Source organism: Dipodomys ordii, unplaced genomic scaffold, assembly GCF_000151885.1.
Source record: "Dipodomys ordii isolate 6190 unplaced genomic scaffold, Dord_2.0 Scaffold55, whole genome shotgun sequence".
Classification (NCBI taxonomy): domain Eukaryota; kingdom Metazoa; phylum Chordata; class Mammalia; order Rodentia; family Heteromyidae; genus Dipodomys; species Dipodomys ordii.
In genome coordinates this window covers 5,104,255-5,122,333 of record NW_012267271.1, presented here as the reverse complement: position 1 = coordinate 5,122,333, position 18,079 = coordinate 5,104,255, and the positions used below count along the sequence as shown (strand labels likewise).

The following is an 18,079-nucleotide window of genomic DNA, read 5'->3' as shown; positions in this document are numbered from 1 at the left end:
TGGCACTGTGGCTCAAGTGGTAGAGCGCTAGCCTTGAGCTGAAGAGCTGAGGGACAGCGCCCAGGCCCAGAGTTCAGGCCCCATGACTGGACCCAAACAAACAAACAAAAAACAAACAAACAAACACAGAAGTGGAGCTGTGTTTCAAGTGGTAGAGCACTAGCAGTGATCAAAAAAGCTCAGGGGTAGCACCCAGGCCCTGAGTTCAAGGCAGGACCATACATAAACGTGTCCAAGGTGCCTAGCCCCTTAGGGTCCTCAATCAGGGTGGATGCGGGCGGAGGAGGGCGTGGGTCTGGAGGCAGAGCCTGCCGCTGATTAGTGCTAAGAAGGTTCAGGGCTGGTCCAGCAGGAGCCTCACCCAGCTTGAGCCAGACTGCCCTGAGGGGTGACTATCACCCCCCAGCACACCCCCACTGCATCCTCACCTGCTGTGAGCCTCTGGACCACAGCCCTCTCCTGATGGGGTCTCGAGGAAGGTGACTCCAGCTGGGAACAAAGGACAGGCAGCCAGGAGGTGGTGCGGGTCCAATTGCTGGAAGTCTACAGAATGTAAGTGCCTTTTCAGCAACTGGTGCTGGGGGGGGTGGCCAGGGTAGGCTGGTACAGCTGCCCTACACTTCTACCTTGCCTGGGCCAGGCCAGATGCGCCTAGAGCACAGCCAGTCAGTACTCCATAAAAGCAGAGCAGAAATGCTCCCAAAGGCTGTAAAGAGGAGCCCGGGCTGGGCAGGGGACCTGGGTGTGGTGAGGTGGCAGTTTCAGGTGGCTAATGGCTTGGGTATGGCTACCAGATGTGGCCCTTCCCTTCCTCTCCCCTCCCTTCCTCTCCCCTCCCCTGCCTTGGGGAGGGCCAAGGGTGCCCAGGTGCAGGGCCTGTCTAGGAAGGGGTGACTTAGATGACTAAGCACCTCAGTTAGCGCAGCTCCTCCCTCTAGACTGCGACTCAGGGGCCCATCATCACCTCCACAAGCCAGGGGGCCGCGTTTTTAACTGTTTTCTACCTACTCCCAATTTTCCATTTTCCCACAACTCAGCATCCTCGTGAATGGCATTAAGCATATCACAATGCTGCATCACCATTGGCACAGGCTCCACAGGCTCTTCCTCTCCTGAGCTAACACTGTGCTGGAGACCCCAGCCCCTTCCCCCCCCCCCCCCCCCCCCCCCCCCCCCCCCTCTTCTTCCCCCCGTGCACCACCCCTCCCCCTGACTGTGAACCTGACTCCCTGGCATCATACAATGCCTGGTCCTCACTGTTGAGCGCTGCTTGCTTAACTGTCTTTAGTGCACATCCACACTGTAGCGCATTTCAGAAGTTCTTTCTTTTGCTGGGCACCAGGGGCTCACACCTGTAATTCTCCTTACTCAGGAGGCCGAGAGTAGAAGATCCTGGCCAATCCAGACAGGAAAGTCTGTAAGACTCTTATCTCCAATTAACCACCAAAAAAAAAAAAAAAAAACAAGTAAAACTGTAGCTCAAGCTGGGTGCCATGTGGCTCACACCTGTAATCCTAGTTACTCAGGAGTCTGAGAGCTGAGGATCATGTAGTTCAAAGTCAGCCAGGGCAGGAATGTCCGTGAGACTCTGATTTCCACTCAACCACCAGAAAACTGGATGTGGGACAGTGGCTCAAGCAGTAGAGCATTCACCTTGAGCTGAAGAGCTCAGGGACAGCGCCCAGGCCCAGAGTTTAAGTCCCAGTACCAGAATGCATGCACACACATATACACACACACATATATGCACAGAATCTTTCTTTTATAAGGCTAAATAGTACTCTCAAGTGTCTTCTCACACAATGAGGCTCAGGAGAAGTCATTTGGCGAACTTCACTGCCTGTTAGTGACAGGGATAACCTCAGAAGCAGGATTGAAGTAGGACCCAGACAAGCTGGCCCCTCTGCCCCCACTGGACCAGTGAGCCCACAGACCCGATGTCCTTATACAACTGGCTGTCCCTGTCCCTGAACAGCCAGGTGGGATGGGAAAGCCCCCGAGGGAAGGAGCAGGGTCTTTCTCCACACTAGAACAGTGTCCCACAGGCCTGGCACCTGTCCCCTCACTGAGCTCAGCCCTCCACAGTTGGCACAGGCTACCATAGATGTGGATATCTCATCTCCTTTTTTTTGGGGGGGAGAGGGCTTGAACTCTGGGCCTGGGCACTGTCCCTTAGCTTTTCAGCTCAAGGCGAGTGCTCTACCACTTGAGCCACAGTGGTGGTTAAATGGAAATCAGAGTCTCATGGGGACTTACCTGCTCTGGCTGGCTTTGAACTGCAAACCTCAGATCTCAGCCTCCTAAGTAGCTAGGATTACAGGAGTGAGCCACCAGTGCCCAGCTAGGATATCTCATCTCTTGAGGAGCTCCTGTTCCAGGGCCTCAGAGTCCCTGTCTGGAAGGGAGCAGAGAATCTGTCCTTGGCCAGGCGCCGGTGGCTCAGGCCTGTAACCTAGCTACTCAGGAGGCTGAGATCCGAGCATGCCAGCCTGGGCAGGAAAGTCCATGAGACTCTTATTTCCAATAAACCACTCAGAAAACTGGAAGTGACAATGTGGCTCAAGTGGTAGAATGCTAGCTTTGAGTTGAAGAGCTGAGGGACAGCGTCCAGGCCCAGAGTTCAAGCCCCACGACTGACCAAAAAAAAAAAAAAAATGTCAGTGATGTACCTATATTATATAAAGCATGAATCTAAGCCAGGGACTGGTGGCTCACTTCCATCATCGTGGCTGAGGAGGCCAAGATCTGAGAATCACAATTCAGAGACTGTGCAGGCAGAAAAGTCCATGAGACTCTTATCTCCAATTAACCAACAGAAAACTGGAAGTGGTGCTGTGGCTCAAAGTGGTAGAGTGTCAGCCTTAGGCAAAAAGAGCTCAGGGACAGCGCCCAGGCCTTGAGTTCAAACCCCACAACAGACCAAAAAAAAAAGAAAAAGTGAAACTAAGGCCCATGGGGCAGCAGCTCCACTCTGTTCCAGACTAGTGTCCTCCTGAGCAGCCCCGCAGGGGAGAGGGAGGGAGAGGCACTACCAGGCACAGGACGCCCTCCCCAGCACTCTGGTTTCCCCACCTGAGCATGGGCATGGTGCAAATGCCCTGTGGAGCGGTCAGGACTGTCCTGGGTGAATGGAGAGCAAGTCCCACACAGTGTGCTGGGGCTAAGAGGACGAGTAGCCAGGACAGCTGGCACCCGCCTCTCACGAGCAGTGTGACCTTGGGCAGGTAACTTCACCTTTCGGGAGCTTAGAGACCCTCCAGTCCAACGTGCAGTATTCAACACTCCCCAGCGCCCGGTTCAGGGTCTGAGCCAGAGGTGTGAAGAAGCAAGAGGTAGAGAACAAAAATGAATCCTGATCCCAGGCCACCCCAGAACAGGCCTGGTCTCACTCTTGGTGAGTGAGTGAGTGAAAAGTGTGTGCGAACCAGGTGGGCATGGTGGCGCAAGCTACTTGGGATGCAGACACTGGGAGATCAGAGTTGGAGGCCGGCTCCACCATCAAAGTTCTCACGACTCCTCTGTCTCCCATTGGCTGTCACTGGCAGTGACACGGGGAAGCACAAATCGGAGAAGGACAGCCCAGGCTGGCCTGCCTAGCAGGTGTGAGACCGAATTCAATCCCTGGCACATGCGCACACAGACACACAAAAGTAAAAAGAAAGAAAAAATCAAAGTGCATGAGAGAGGAGGAAGGAAACAGAAGCAAGCAAGCCACCCGGACGCCTGGCGGAGAGACAGGAGGGCCGGGCACAGCAGCAGGAAAGAGACTCGCGTACAGCAGGACCTGTGCAGCAGATGACGCAGCTCTTGGTCAACTGCCCTGTGGAGAGGCTGAGAGCAGAATTCTAATAAATTAGGAGCCTGTTGCTAAGCCATCAACCAACATCTCCTACACCATGGGGAAGCCTCTCCAATGGAGAACAAGAGGCAGAGACTTAAAATGGAAGCTTGGACTTTTCACCAGCATGCATTATCTTCATGATTAAAAACTTATTTTAGCCGGGAGCCAGTGGCTCACACCTAGGAGGATAAGATTCTGAGGATCATGGTTCAAAGCCAGCCCAAGCAGGAAAGTCTGTGAGACTCTTATCCCTAATAAACCACTGGAAAACTAGAAGTGGTGCTGTGGCTCAAGCAGTAGAGTGCTTTAAGCTGAAGAACTGAGGGACAGTGCCCAGTACCAGAGTTCAAGTAACAAAAAACCAGGCTGGGAAGGTGGCTCAGTGCTAAGAGTGCTTGTCTTGCAAGCATGAGGCACTGGGTTCGATTCCTTAGCACCACATAAGCAGAAAAAGCCAGAAGTGGCACTGTAGCTCAGGTGGTAGAGCGCTAGCCTTGAGCTGAAGAGCTTAGGGACAGCGCCCAGGCCCAGAGTCCAGGCCCCATGACCAACAAAAACAAAAAACCAAAACCATGAACTATGGCAATAAGTATCAATATTGATAAACCCCAAAACAAGCTGTATAGTGATACACACAGTATCAGCTTTTTGTACCATACATACCCAGGTACAAAAAACCAAGTCCTAGCCAGGCACCGGTAGCTCATACCTATAATCCTAGCTACTCAGGAGGCTGAGATCTAAGGATAATAGTTCAAAGCCAGCCTGGGCAGGAAAGTCCATGAGACTCTTATCTCTAATTAACCACCAGAAAACTGGAAGTGGTGCTGTGGCTCAAGTGGTAGAGGGTTCACCTTGAGCTGAAGAGCTGAGGGACAGTACCCAGGCCCAGAGTTCAAACTCCACAACCAAAAAAAAAAAAAATGTACCGGGGGCTGGGAAGATGGCTCAGTGGTAGACTTGTATGCATGAGGCCCTCAGTTCGATTCCTCAGCACCACCTAAGCAGAAAAAGCTGGCAGTGGTGCTGTGGCTCAAGAAGTAGATGCTAGCCTTGAGCTGAAGAGCTGAGGGACAGCACCCAGGCCCAGAGTTTAAGCCCCACAACCAACAAAAACAACAACAAAAAAAACACTCTTGAAACAATCATGAGCCAGGAGCTGGTGGCTCACTCCTGTAATCCTAGCTACTCAGGAAGATGAGATCTGAGGATCATGGTTCAAAGCTATCAGGGCAGGAAAATCTGTGATACTCTTCTCTCCAATTAACTACCAGAAGTGGAGCTGTAGCTCAAAGTGGAAGAGCGCTAGCCTTGAGCAAAAGAGCTCAGGGACAGCACCCAGGCCCTGAGTTCAAGCCCACAACTGACCAAATTAAAAAAAAAAATTATGGATCTTCTTTTTTTTTTGGTGAAGGTATTAGGGTGTGAACTCAGGGCCTGGGCATGGTCCCTTAGTTTTTTCACCCAAGTCTGGTGCTCTACCACTTGAGCCACAATTCCAGTGGTGGCTTTTTGTGGGTTAATTGGAGATAAGAGTCTCACAGACTTTCCTACCTGGGCTAGCTTTGAGCTGTGATCCTCAGATGTCAGCCTCCTGAGTAGCTAGGATGATAAGTGTGAGCTACCATCACACCATCATGGATTCTGACCCGTAAGTGATTGTTCCTCTCCCCATCTTTACACCTGCAGCAGCAGCTACTGTGTGAGTGACCAGGGCCGCAGATGCACCTCCTCCCTCCAGCCTGTCCACACCTCTCCTGAGGACACTGTGGAACTTAAGTCAGCCTTTTGCCTGATTCTGCCCAGGGCTCAGGAAGAGGCAGGAACACCCGAGACAAGGGACAAACTATTCCCGTAGGTTGCACAGACCTGAGGGAGACACAGAACAGGATCCTGCAGCAGACCTGGGCATCCATATCCCAGAGAGGGGCAAATGAATGGCTAGAAGAGCCCCATTCTCCTGCTGGTTGCAGGTGGGTCTGGGGGGAAGGCAAACAAAATGGGCTCTGGAGTAGGGGAACAAATCAGTTCAAATTCAGCTATACATGAATAAAATTCTGTGACCACAGGCAAGTTTAGCCCAGGCCTCTGCTTCCTCCCACCTCCCAGACTTCTTTATTGAGATGACATAAATTTCACAGTAATGTGGTATAGTATACTTAGCTAAAGTCACAAACACATTTTAACCTTCACAATGATAATCATCATCATCATTCTAATCTAGAAAGCTTATGAACTCTATGCACTTTAACCGTAAAACTATTTCTTCCAGATTGGGTGATATGTATTTTTCTTTCCTTTTGCTTAGTACCAGCTGTTCCGTCTTTCTCTCTTATTCCCTCCCTCCCATCACTGCCTTTGAATTGGTTAGTTCACTTTCATCAATGTGCAGTGCCAGGCCTCTACTTTTACAAATTGTATGTAGAAAACATGCTACCTTCATCATGGAAGTGGCCCAAGTAGTGGTTTAAGAAAAAATTAGGAGCCGGGCGCGGGTGGCTCATGCCTATAATCCTAGCTACTCAGGAGGGTGAGATCTGAGGATCTCAGTTCAAAGCTAGCCTGGGCAGGAAAGTCCATGAGACTCTTATCTCCAATATACCACTAGAAAACCAGAAGTGGTGCTGTGGCTCAAGCAGTAGAGTGCTTGCTTTGAACTGAAGAGCACAAGGACAGTGCCCAAGCCCAGAGTTCAAGCCCCACGACAGAAAGGAAGAAAGGAAAGAAAAAAAATTAGGTTCGGGGCTGGGAAGGTGGCTCAGTGGTATAGTGCTTGCCTTGCATGCATGAGGCCTTGGGTTCAATTTTTCAACGCCACATAAGCAGAAAAAGCTGGAAGTAGTACTGTGGCTCAAGTGGTAGAGCACTAGACTTGAGCTGAAGAGCTGAGGGACAGCTCTCAGGCCCAGAGTTCAGGCCCCATGACTGACCAAAAAAAAAGATTTGGGCTGGGAATGTGGCTTAGTGGTAGAGTGCTTGTCTAGCATGCACAAAGCCCTGGGTTTGATTCCTCAGTACCACATAAACAGAAAAGGCCAGAAGTGGTGCTATGGCTCAAGTGGTAGAGTGCTAGCCTTGAGCAAAAGAAGCTCAGAGATAGTGCCCAGGTCCTGATTTGCCTCAGGACTGGCAAAAATGAAAATTAAAAATTTTAAAAATAATAATTAGGTTTTAAAAAGTGGCTGATGAATACTGGGCACCGGAAGCTCACACCTGTCATCTTAGCTCCCTCCGGAGGCAGAAGTCTGAGGATTAAGGTTCAAAGCCAAGCTGGGTAGAAAAGTCCAAGAGACTCTAAAATGCTGGACCATATGTGTGACTCAAATGGTAGAATGCCACCTGTGGGAGGTGAAAAAAGCCGGAGCACAAGGCCCAAGTTCAAGCTCTGGTACATACACACAGAGCTGCAGACAATTGCATAAAATGCCCGATCCACAAAAGAAGCCAGTCATGGAAGGACAAACACTGCAGGGTTTTGTATCCCTGCAGCACTAAAGGGTCAACTCAGACAGAAAGTGGAGTGGGAGGAAGAACTGCAGAGATGGTGGCTAATGGGTCAGTTTCACTTGAACAAGACAGAAGGTTCTGGAGCTGGATTGTGGTATAGCTGCACAGACAGGAACGTGCCTAACGACACTGCATGATGAAACATGGGTGATAAGGGATTTGACCATAATAAAAACAATTAGGAGAAAAGTGTTGTAAAACTCTAGCTGTGTGTAGAAAAAAAAGCTGAGCACAAGGTCCTAAGTTCAAGTACCAGTACCAGCAAGAAGAAAAAGTGGCGGGGGTGGGGGGGAGGAACCAAAACTACCTGTAAAAAACCTATTACTAGGGCTGGGAAGGTGGCTCAGTGGAAGAGTGCTTGCCCTGCATGCATGAGGCCCTGGGTTCGATTCCTCAGCACCACATAAGCAGAAAAGGCTGGAAGTGGCGCTGTGGCTCAAGTGCTAGAGCACTAGCTTTAGCTGAGGGACAGCACCCAGGCTCAGAGTTCAAGCCCCATGACCGTGAAAAAACTATCACTAGTTGCATGCTGGTGGCTCATGCCTATAATCCTAACTATTCAGGAAGCTGGGATATGAGAATTGAGGTTTGAAGCCAGCCCAGGCAAATAAATACACAAGCTGGAAGTGGAGGTATGGGTTCAAGTGGTAGAGTGCTAGAGTCCTAGACGTGAGCAAAAAAAGAAAGGCCAGACCTGAGTTCAAGGCCAAGTACCCACACAACAGCAACCTTATTACTCTATCTGTAGGAAAGTGTCTAGAGAACTCGATAGAAACTCTGTGTGGATAAGAACACAAAGGCTGTCGACATTATGTGTCCTTATAATTTAAGGATGGCATGTTTGTAAGAAAAAATACTTAGAAAATTATCAAGAGATCTTCCTCATCCTGTGGCTTCTGAAGGTTATAAAAGGATTTATGAGCAGAATCTATGCTGTTAGAAAGCCCAGCCCCTGTGCCTCTGGCTGCCCTGTAACAGGTCCCTGGACCCCGCTACATGAGAACAAGGCACAGGGCAGGGGAGAATGCAGGCTCCCCCAGACTGGAGTCTACTAGTTCACATGCCGAGCCCACGGCTTCCTCACTGGTACCTCAGAGCCTCAGTTTCCCCATCTGTAAGGTGAGACCATCACAGTTGGCAATTGGGTTATGTGGGCATTCAACAGCTGGTGGTACCATGTGAGCCCCAGTAAAGACCCTCCCATATATAACTCGGTGGGGACAGAACTAGATGAGAGCTAAGCCATAAGCAAAAGTCTGGGAAGAGCCCCAGGAGCTCTTGGTCCCCTCTTGAATGAAGGGCAGAGAACTGGCCAAGTGCTCTTAGAACCAGCATTTTTGCACCCACCCCAATCCACATGATCTGCCCCTCATTTCCTTTTCTTTCCTTTTTGAGAGATGGGGTCTCACTATGTTGCTCAGGCTGGCCTCAGAGTCCTGGGCTTGTGTGATCCTCAGGCCCCACCTCCTGAGTAGTTGGGACTACAGGAGTATCCTACTGTGCCCAGCTTCAATTCTTCTTGATGCTTCTTACAAACAGGGAAGGGAGCCAAAGATGTGCCATGGAGCCCCTTGTACGCAGGGGGAGACCACCCAAGCATACCTAGACACCACATGGACCTGTGGAGATTTGATTGCTCCCACACCTGGGCAGCAGGCCCTGGGAGCTGGCGGGTAAACAGGGCACAGAGAGTCTTTTGTTACACCACAAACAGCCCAAGGAAAACTTCCCTGCAGGCACAGGAGGAGACAGGAGGCTGGCACAGCATACTAACACAGCACAGCATGCCCAGATGAGAGGCTGTCCCTCCAGGATTCTCCCAGGGAGGGGCGAGGACTGCTCTTGAGGCTCCAGGAACCCAGGGGAAGCCCTGCTCCACGGGAGGCTGGGGACCTGTGACTCTCTGATGCCCAGCCCTGAGGGGAGAAGATCTCCCCCCCCCTCCATCCAATCTAAGAGCAGGGAGGGCACTGCCCTCCAGGCCCCCACACCCAGCGGGGTGAGTCAGAGGCTTCCAGGCTGGGGTGCTGTGGGCTGGGTCCTACCCTGCAAAGAAAGGCACACCCTCACTTCCTGGGGAAGAACTGAGGGGAGACTGGGTGTGAGGGGGAGGGAAGCAAGTATCAACTCCAAACTATTGTTACTTGGCGGCACAGGTTCCCAAACAGGTCTTACCTCCTCCAAACCTGCAAAGGTGTGGCCCACATTCCAGGGTGAAGGGTGAGGGTACCCATTGCTGAGCCCAGTATGGGGGGCCTACCCTCAGCACCCCCCTTCCTTAGCCTCAGCTCCCTGTCTCCTGGCAGACAACCCTATGGCTTCTGACCTCGCCAGCGTGGCCTGAGGAACGTCATGGTACCGAGCGAGCGGTTTTCCTCATCTGTAAAGCAGGCTGTGACGAGCAGTGAATGAGGCAGCCCCCATAAAGCTTTAGACCCTGCCTGACATGCAGGGTCTGTAACACTTGCTGCTGTTAGTATTTGTGTTTGTGTGAGGCTGGGGGGTGGGGGTGTCTCATTCTATTACCTAGACTGGCTCAAGCAATTGCAGTTCATGGGTTCAAGTGATCCTCCTGCCTCAGCATCCCAAGCAGCAGGAACTACAGGCATATCCCACAGTACTGCACCTGGTATTTTACTGCTGTTACTGTCATAGAAAGTCTCATCTCCCTCTCCCTCTCCCTCTCTCTCTCCCTTCCTCTGTCTCTGTCTCTCTCTGTCTCACTCGCTCTCTTCCTTCTTGTCAGTTGTAGGACTTGAACTCTGGGCTTGGGCCCTGTCCCTCAGCTCTTCAGCTCAAGGCTAGTGTTCTACCACTTGAGCCACCGCACCATTTCTGGTTTTCTGGTGGTTCATTGGAGATAAGAGTCTCATGGACTATCCTGCCCAGGTTGGCTTTGAACTGTGATCTTCAGATCTCAGCCTCCTGAATAGCTAGGATTACAGGTGTGAGCCACCAGTGCCGGCTTTCATCAATCTCTTTGCAATATGAAGTTTGAGACCCAGAAGTAAAGAGCCCTGCCCTCCCACACATCCCGAAGGGAGTGGGAAAGTCTACTCAGAGCAGACTTGTCTTTGTGCAAAGTTGCCTCGGAGGCAAGCAGGTCCCCTGGGGTCTACATAGCCCAACCGCTTTTCTTGAGGGATGTTTAGAAACAGGTTTTAGCAGCTTTCAAGGATCCCTAGCAGAGCATTTTTAGATGCCTCTGGTCTTTCAAGTGTTAAAACAAAACAAAGAAACCTTTGGGCTGGCCACTGGTGGCTTACTGTGTAACCCTAGCACGAAGGAGGCTGAAATTGGAGGATCAAGACTCCTTTGAGCCAGCAGCTGAGACAGACAAATCCAAGAGATTCCAATTCATCAGCAAAAAGCCACAGTGGAGGTGTGGCTCAAATGGTAGAATGACAGCCTTGAATGAAAAAGCTAAAGGACAGGCCCTGAGTTCAAGTTCAAGTCCAGTATCGGCAAAAAGAAAGGAAAGAAAGAGAGAGGAAGGGAGGGAGGGAGGGAAAGAAAGGAAGGAAGGAAGGAAGGAAGGAAGGAAGAAAGAAAGAAAGAAAGAAAGAAAGAAAGAAAGAAAGAAAGAAAGAAAGAAAAGAAAAGCTCTGGAAGGAAGCCAGCTCTGGGACCAGGGCTCTGGAACAACCTTGAAAACAGGTCACCTGCTAAAACCACCTGTGGGCCTTCCTAGATATGAAATGAGTGAGACCCAGAGGGCTTTGGACATCTTCCTCTGAGGTCCTAGTGGGGCGGGTGGGGGGGGGGAGAAAGGGAGTGGATGTTGAGGCTGAACTGCCCACTCTTGGGCCTCGGTGGGGAGTGGAGGGGGCTCTTCCCTGATTCCCAGAGGCAGTTGGGAGCCAGAGAAGGCCCTGCAGGGCTAGGATCCTGCCTGCCCCGCCCCCACCAGCCCATGGGTCATCTGACTGTCAGAGGGTGCAGGTTTGGCAGCTGAGCCTGAGGTGTCCAGGTGCGTGTGAAAGCCTTGGAATTTTACAGCCACTTTTACTCCTGCGTAACATCACTCCAGGAGTGTGGCAATACTGCAGCAGGCAATTTAATTTTGAGGTTTGAAGCCCTCGAGAGACATTGAGACACAGAAGAACTTGCTGCAAGATGAGAGATGTGATAGAAATGCACTGGGAGCAGCAGCAGGGAGTGTTTGCCGCTGGGAGGAAGTCTTTCTAGAAACCTCATTCCCATGTGTCTTCCATAAGGACACACACACACACACACACACACACACACACACACACACACACACGAAATCACTGAAAATGTCTTGGACCTAGGTGGGGATGGACCTGCTCCTCCAAGGGTTTGGGTGCAGGCAGCAGATGGCCTTATGCAGCAGAAGGAGGTGCCAGGGCTAGAAGAGAGGCCTCTGGCCAGTGACCCCCAGGGTGACCCACAGTCCACCTGACCATGCCAGGACAGCTCCCACCAGGTATAATCCCTAGGTCTAGCTTCAGAGTGGCAGGTCTGCGGTGGTCACCCAGGAGCTCAGCATTTTATTTCTTTTTGATTAATTAATTTTATTTACTTGTTTAATGTTGTACCAAGGAATCGAGCCCAGGGCCTCATGCATGCTAGGCAAGCACTCTACCACTAAGCCACATTCCTAGCCTGAGCCCAGCATTTTAAGCAGGATCCCTGGGTGACTCTGAAAGCGCCCCTCAAATGCTTAGAGAAGAAAAGAAGCAACAGAGGAAGGAATAGAATAAGACAGGCTGCCAAGCCACACCTCCCCTTGGTTTGGTGTCACTTGTAAGTTGTGTGCCTTCCATACAAGAGACCTCACCCCTCTGGGCCCTGTCTTCTCCTGTCCAGTGGTTAAAGGATGGTCCCGCAACAGGGTGTGGCGGGGTGAGGGGGAGAAGTACCTGCACTGCACTCAGCAGGGGGACTCCAGCGTGCTCCTGCACTGCGGTAGGGAGCAGAAGCTGGAGAGCTGAACACCATGCAGGCACATGGGGTTCTCTGCTAGGCAATGTCTCCTGTGTGAGGCACAGAGCTTGCTGGGGACAGGGCACAGGGAGCCCAGAAAAACTGCAGGTGACATGGAGATGAGGAATTCCAGAAAACACCTCATTCCCGGCCTCATCCAGCACAGCATCTTTCTGGCCCCACTGACAGAGGCTGCCAAGCTCGAAACCTCTTATGAAAACCATCTCAAGGTTAGCTGTGCCCCAAAAGGATACTTTTAAAACCCTGGTTCAAGAAGCAGGTCTTTCCCACTTCTCATCTGCCCAGCCTTCCAAAAGGCTGAAAGAAGCACTCTAAAAAGAGCCAGAACCAAAACTTACTTTAGGCTATGTAAAGGCAAATTGAGTCAGGACCAGCCTGTTCCCAAAGGTCCAGGAGGAGCCAAACTCAGGCACACACAATGACCAGGAAGCCCCTCTACTCATGTGTGTCCCCGGGTTACTCTAATCTGAGCTATTTTAGGCAGACAGGGAGGCCAAACCTGCAGGTCCAACTCCAAGGACCTGTCAGCCGCCTCTGGCACATGCAAGGAATTTCCCTCTCCCAAGATTAGGAGCTGCTGCTTCCTGCTCATCATCACCCAGCAAGACAGGGCAGAATTCCTCAAAACCAACAGGAAGCTCCCACAGGGCAGGGTCAGGGACTGTTGACCTTGTTCCAATAAACAGAAGTGTGGACAGCTTCACACACCAGGCACTTCCTGTCTTCCTCTGCTGCTGTGAATGCCCAGAAACCACCAAGAAAACCCAGCACAGCCAGCAGAGGGTTGAGAAAGAATCGGTCACACCAGATCTGTCTCTAGCCCAGGAAAGGGGTCCAGGGAAACCATTCCATGAAGCAAAAACGAGCACAAATTGGCAGCTCAAACACAACCTGATTTGCATGAACATCAATGCACTGTAGTTAATAAGAAATGGAGGAAGGGGTGCGCCCACCTCTCATACCCCCATTCTCATCTTTGAAGATGAGGACCAGGGGAGACATTACCTTTCTGGACATTAAGAAACCAACATGGGGCTAGGAATGTGGCTCAGTGGTAGAGTGCTTGCCTAGCATGCATGAAGCCCTGGGTTCTATTCCTCAGTACCACATAAACAGAAAAAAGCCAGAAGTGGCACTTTGGTTCAAGTAGTAGAATGCTAGCCTTGAGCACAGAGAGGCTCAAGGACAGTGCCCAGGCCCTGAATTCAAGCTCCAGAACTGGCAAAAAAAAAAAAAGAATCCAAAGGGGCCAGGCACTAGAGGCTCAATCCTATAATCATAGAAGGCTGAGATCTAAGGATCATGGTTCAAAGCCAGCCTGGGCAGGAAAGTCTGTGAGACTCTTACCTCTAATTAACAACCAGAAAACTGGAAGTGGAGCTGTGGCTCAAAGTGGAAAAGTTCTAGTCTTGAGCAAAAGAGATCAGGTACAGGGCTCAGGCCCTGAATTCAAGTCCCATGACCTACCAAAAAAAACCAAAAAAACAAAAACAAAAAAGAAAAACAAGATATATGTCCAGACTGGGGAGGCACCTGTCTTTTTCAGGAAGGAATGAGTGGAGAGGTACAGGCTAACAGTTCTGGCAAGAACAAAGGACTGGGCCCAACATTGCAGGATCCTAATTCAAGTTGGCAACTTTGCCTTCCTTTCTGAAGGGTTTAGGTGGACAGTCTCCTTACTATGAGCCTCAGTCTCTACCTCTGCCCCCTGCCTAAGCAGTGACAAGGGATCAGACATACAGATGTGTTTTGCAAATGACACCAGCAAAGTGCATCCAGGCCAGCTCTGGGCAGGGGGCACTTTCTCAGGTATCTTTTCCATGTCAATGTCTTTAGCCCTCAAAACCTGCTGAAGGGGCTGGGACGGTGGCTCAGTGGTAGAGCGCTTGCCTTGCATGCATGAGGCCCTGGGTTCAATTCCTCAGCACCACATAAGCAAAAAGAAAAAAGCCAGAAGTGGCGCTGTGGCTCAAGTGGTAGAGCGCTAGCCTTGAGCTGAAGAGCTGAGGGACAGTGCCCAGGACCAGAGTTCAGGCCCCAAAAAACAAAACAAAACAAATAAACCTGCTGAAGGGGGTGGGGGATGGGGAGATGGAAAGGGGAAACAATGGAGGAGGCAGCAATGCTTGATAAGAAATGTACTCGTTATCTTGCCCATGTAATTGTATCCCCTCTGTACAGTATTCTTATTTTCACAATTAAAAAAAAAAACTGCTGAAGGGAAGTAGAGTACCCCACTTCTACCCCCACCCCTGGCTCCTTTCTTGTTTTTGTGGCACTAGGGACCAAAACCCAGGGCCTATGCTACAAATGTTTTATGAGTGCTCTGTCACAGAGCTACCTCCTCATGGCAACCCTAGGGATTGTACCCAGGGCTTACCCATGGAACACCAGGCAAGTGTTCTGCAATATTTGGCTTCAGCCTCCTGAGTGCCAGGATTATAGGCATGTGCTACCACACCCAGTTTCAGTTCTCTCCTTTTAAAGATGAGGAATCTGAGGCTCATACAGGTTCAGTGACTAGGCATAGCCACCCAACAAGCACCTGGCAGTTGAGTCTAACATCAGTGTATCTCCTACCCTGGGAACCTTTTTCTAAAGTTCAAGAAATGCTGCCACGATATCTCCTGTTATCAAGTGCAAGGAAACATGCCTTACTAGCTCCCTCTCTCACTCAGCGTGATGCATTCAAGGCTCTGAGAAGTCCTGCATGAGCTTGTTTCCCAGAACTATCTAACCACTGGGACTAAAGAACCTGTGTCCCACAGAACACACCTTGGGAAATATGTCATGAGGCAACATTTTTAGCAACCCACACTGATAAGATTGGGGGGGGGGAAGGGGGAAAAACAGAGGTTCAGTGCAGTAACACTGAATTCAAAGAACACAGCAAGCAGATATCACTCAGCTGCCCACTCTGTCCCAGGTCCCCTGGGCCTACAGTAAGGAAGCAAAAGACTGTGGGAATGGAACTGCCAGTCTTTGCTCGCTGCCAGAGGGAAGCAGCTGAGCGAGGCTGGTGTGGGCCTTACCCCGAGGCGGCTCTGCTATCTGTGTGTTGGCTGTGGATGCTGAGGCTGGCCCCAGTCGGAGTGCCCACGGTCCCGGCATTCCTTTTGCTCCATGGACGCTGCCACCCTAGGAGGAAGTAAGAGCTGCCGTCAGCATGCACGTGTGTGCCTCTCGGGGATATCAGTGCACTGCCAGCATTTATGGAGAGCCTGGTGGTGCCAGGGGCCCAGGCTGGCTTGAACAAGGTACCTCCCAGGCAGACCCTGGTATCTCGATGAATCCCCAAGACAGGGCCAAGGAGTGGGATCCAGAACCAGCACTAGACTACCCAGAGCAGAGGGGTGAGCAGAGGCTTCCTGGGAAAAGAGGTGCCTGGTGACTCCGGGGACAGGAGCATGGCTCAGCGACTGGGGAAGGTCATAGTGGTAGGAAGGAGTTAGCCAGAAAGTGGGGCACAGTCAACAGAGCCCAATAGATGGGGGTCCCTTACAGAAAGGTTGGGAGGTTTTCATTATTCACACCACAGAACATTTATGACACCTGCATAGCACCAGGTCCTGTGCTGGGAGGTCAGAGGCAGAAGCTGGGCTCCACAGGCAGCCAGCCCACAGGTGACCGTAGCCAGGCAGTAAAGCACTTTGAGCTGGCAAAGTTCAGAGGTCATTCAGGCCATCTGTGCCCCACCCACCTCCTTAGTAAGCAGAGACATCCCTGAGGCTGGACAACAGGGCAGTCACTTGTCTGTGACAGAGCTGGGACTACCACTGGACTCAGATAGTGTCTCTCTTCTGGAACATTCCTGAGTGCCCCTGCATATTCACCCCAAGCTAGCCCCTCCCCACCCTAGGCTGCCACGCTACCATTTCTGTCATCACTGAGGCTGTCTGGCAGTCAGCTTATGGGTCTTGCTATCCTTCTCCCGACTGAAGCTCTGAGGAGCCAGAGACCACCAGTCTTAGTCCAGGGCAGGCAAGTATTACAGGATAGTTGAGAGGTAAGGAGGGAACTCTACAGTCCCACACCTATCCCACCTAAGTCCCATGAGGTCTGCCCACCAGTACCCCCACGTCAAAGACTGCACTCTGAGGAGAGGGATTCAAGAACAGACTAATTCCTTCTTTCTGGGAGAAGTTTAAGACCTGTCGGGCAGCATCCCAAACACCTGCTAAGTCCTGCTCCATTGGCACAACTTTCAGAAAGGCCTTTCAACCTGGCAAAGAAACTGTTTCCTAGGGGGTGTGCCCAAGTCACAGAGAAGGAAGCATCTACTTGAGTTCTAGGGGGGAAATTACAAATATTTCTGAGGCCCCCTACCCTGGGCTCCACAATCCTTGGGCAGCGAAGGGGGATCAGACCCATGCCAAGCACACTCAAAAACTGGGGAGGCAGCCGGTGGCTCCTAGCTACTTAGGAGGCTGAGATCTGAGGATCGCGGTTCAAAGCCAGCTCAGGCAGGAAAGTCTGTGAGATTCCTATCTCCAATAAACCACCAGAAAACCAGAAGTGGCGCTGTGGCTCAAGAGGTAGAGTGCTCACCTTAAGCTGAAGAGCTGAGGGCTAGAGCCCAAGCCTAGAGTTCAAGACCCACGACCGACAAAAAATAAATAAATAAATAAAATTAAAAAACTGGGGAGGTGGAGAGGCAGGGCAGCCCTCAGCACCAGTGTCTCCTCCAGCAAAAGTCATCTGCCCTTCCTCCCCACAGGACATGACCTTCTCCCAGGCATCCCCACTGTGGCTGATCCCCCGGCATCCCAGAGCCTCTGAAAGCACCTCCCTTGCATCCTAATGCACTGGAACTATCCCCGGGGCCCTTCTCTTCCCTTTCCTGCAGTATCTGTCGGTCTGTCTTCTCCAAAGGAATACAGTGTGGCATGGTTCAAAGGCTTACTAAACCCTTCCAAGGTGGCACAGGTCCTTGGGACTCGAAATTCCTCCTCTGCCACAATTTCCCTGAGCTTCCCAATCTCTCCTACAACCCCTCTTCCTCAAAGGCACCAAAAGAGAGGGCAGGAAAAGGACACAGTTGGAGTGTGGATCTCCTAGGGCTCACCCACCCTCTTAGCCCCGGACCCAACAGGGTTCCTAGCCCACATCTCATTCCTCAAAAAGGCAACACTGCATCCGGGGAGAACCAGACCATCCCTGTCCACTCCTATCCAGACTAAGAGTGAGAGTCAGTCAACATAGCAGCAGAATCACGAACCCCAAGAACCATCCCCACCCTCACTTCTGAAGTCCCTTCTGCCTGGGACCACTTTGGCTGGATGTCCAGCTCCTCCCTATCTAGGCCAGGCCAGAACCTCTCTAAATCTAGCACTCTCGACCCTACTGGATGCAAAGAACCAGGGGCAGGGCCTAGGGTCTCCTGTCCCGAACGGCTCATCCCGGGGGACCCCAGACCAGACAAGTCCCAAGGGCCCAGGCAGGGATCCCACCCCCACGGCAAGACACTGTCCCCGCTGGTCAAGGAGCAGGAAGGGGGGGACAAGGGGCATAGGGAAGAGGAGGGTGCTGGGATCCTAGAAGACAGCTAGGGGAAATCTTTGAAAGAAAATGAAAAGCTGGCGGGGAGAGGGGCTGGCGGTGGAACCAGTGCGAGTGGGCGAGTGTGTGCGGAGGGGCGCCAATCCGGGGGAACCCGGCCGATGACGAGGGGTCTCGGGGAGCCAGGCGGAAACTCCGGGGCCGAGCACGGGAGCCACGGGGGTGCCCGGGAGGGGGCTCGCGCGCCGCGGCCCCGGCGGGAGG

General features: G+C 51.7%; 1 protein-coding gene across 1 annotated transcript in view; it reads right to left on the bottom strand.

The window, feature by feature from the left end:
* The window catches only part of Lrrc8a (leucine rich repeat containing 8 family, member A), a 44,362-nt gene that overhangs the window by 12,820 nt on the left and 13,463 nt on the right, over nucleotides 1–18,079 (bottom strand). The window contains exon 2 of the mRNA XM_013021454.1: nucleotides 15,349–15,454. The gene's annotated coding sequence lies outside the window, so the exon portion shown is untranslated. The remainder of the gene's footprint in view (nucleotides 1–15,348; nucleotides 15,455–18,079) is intronic.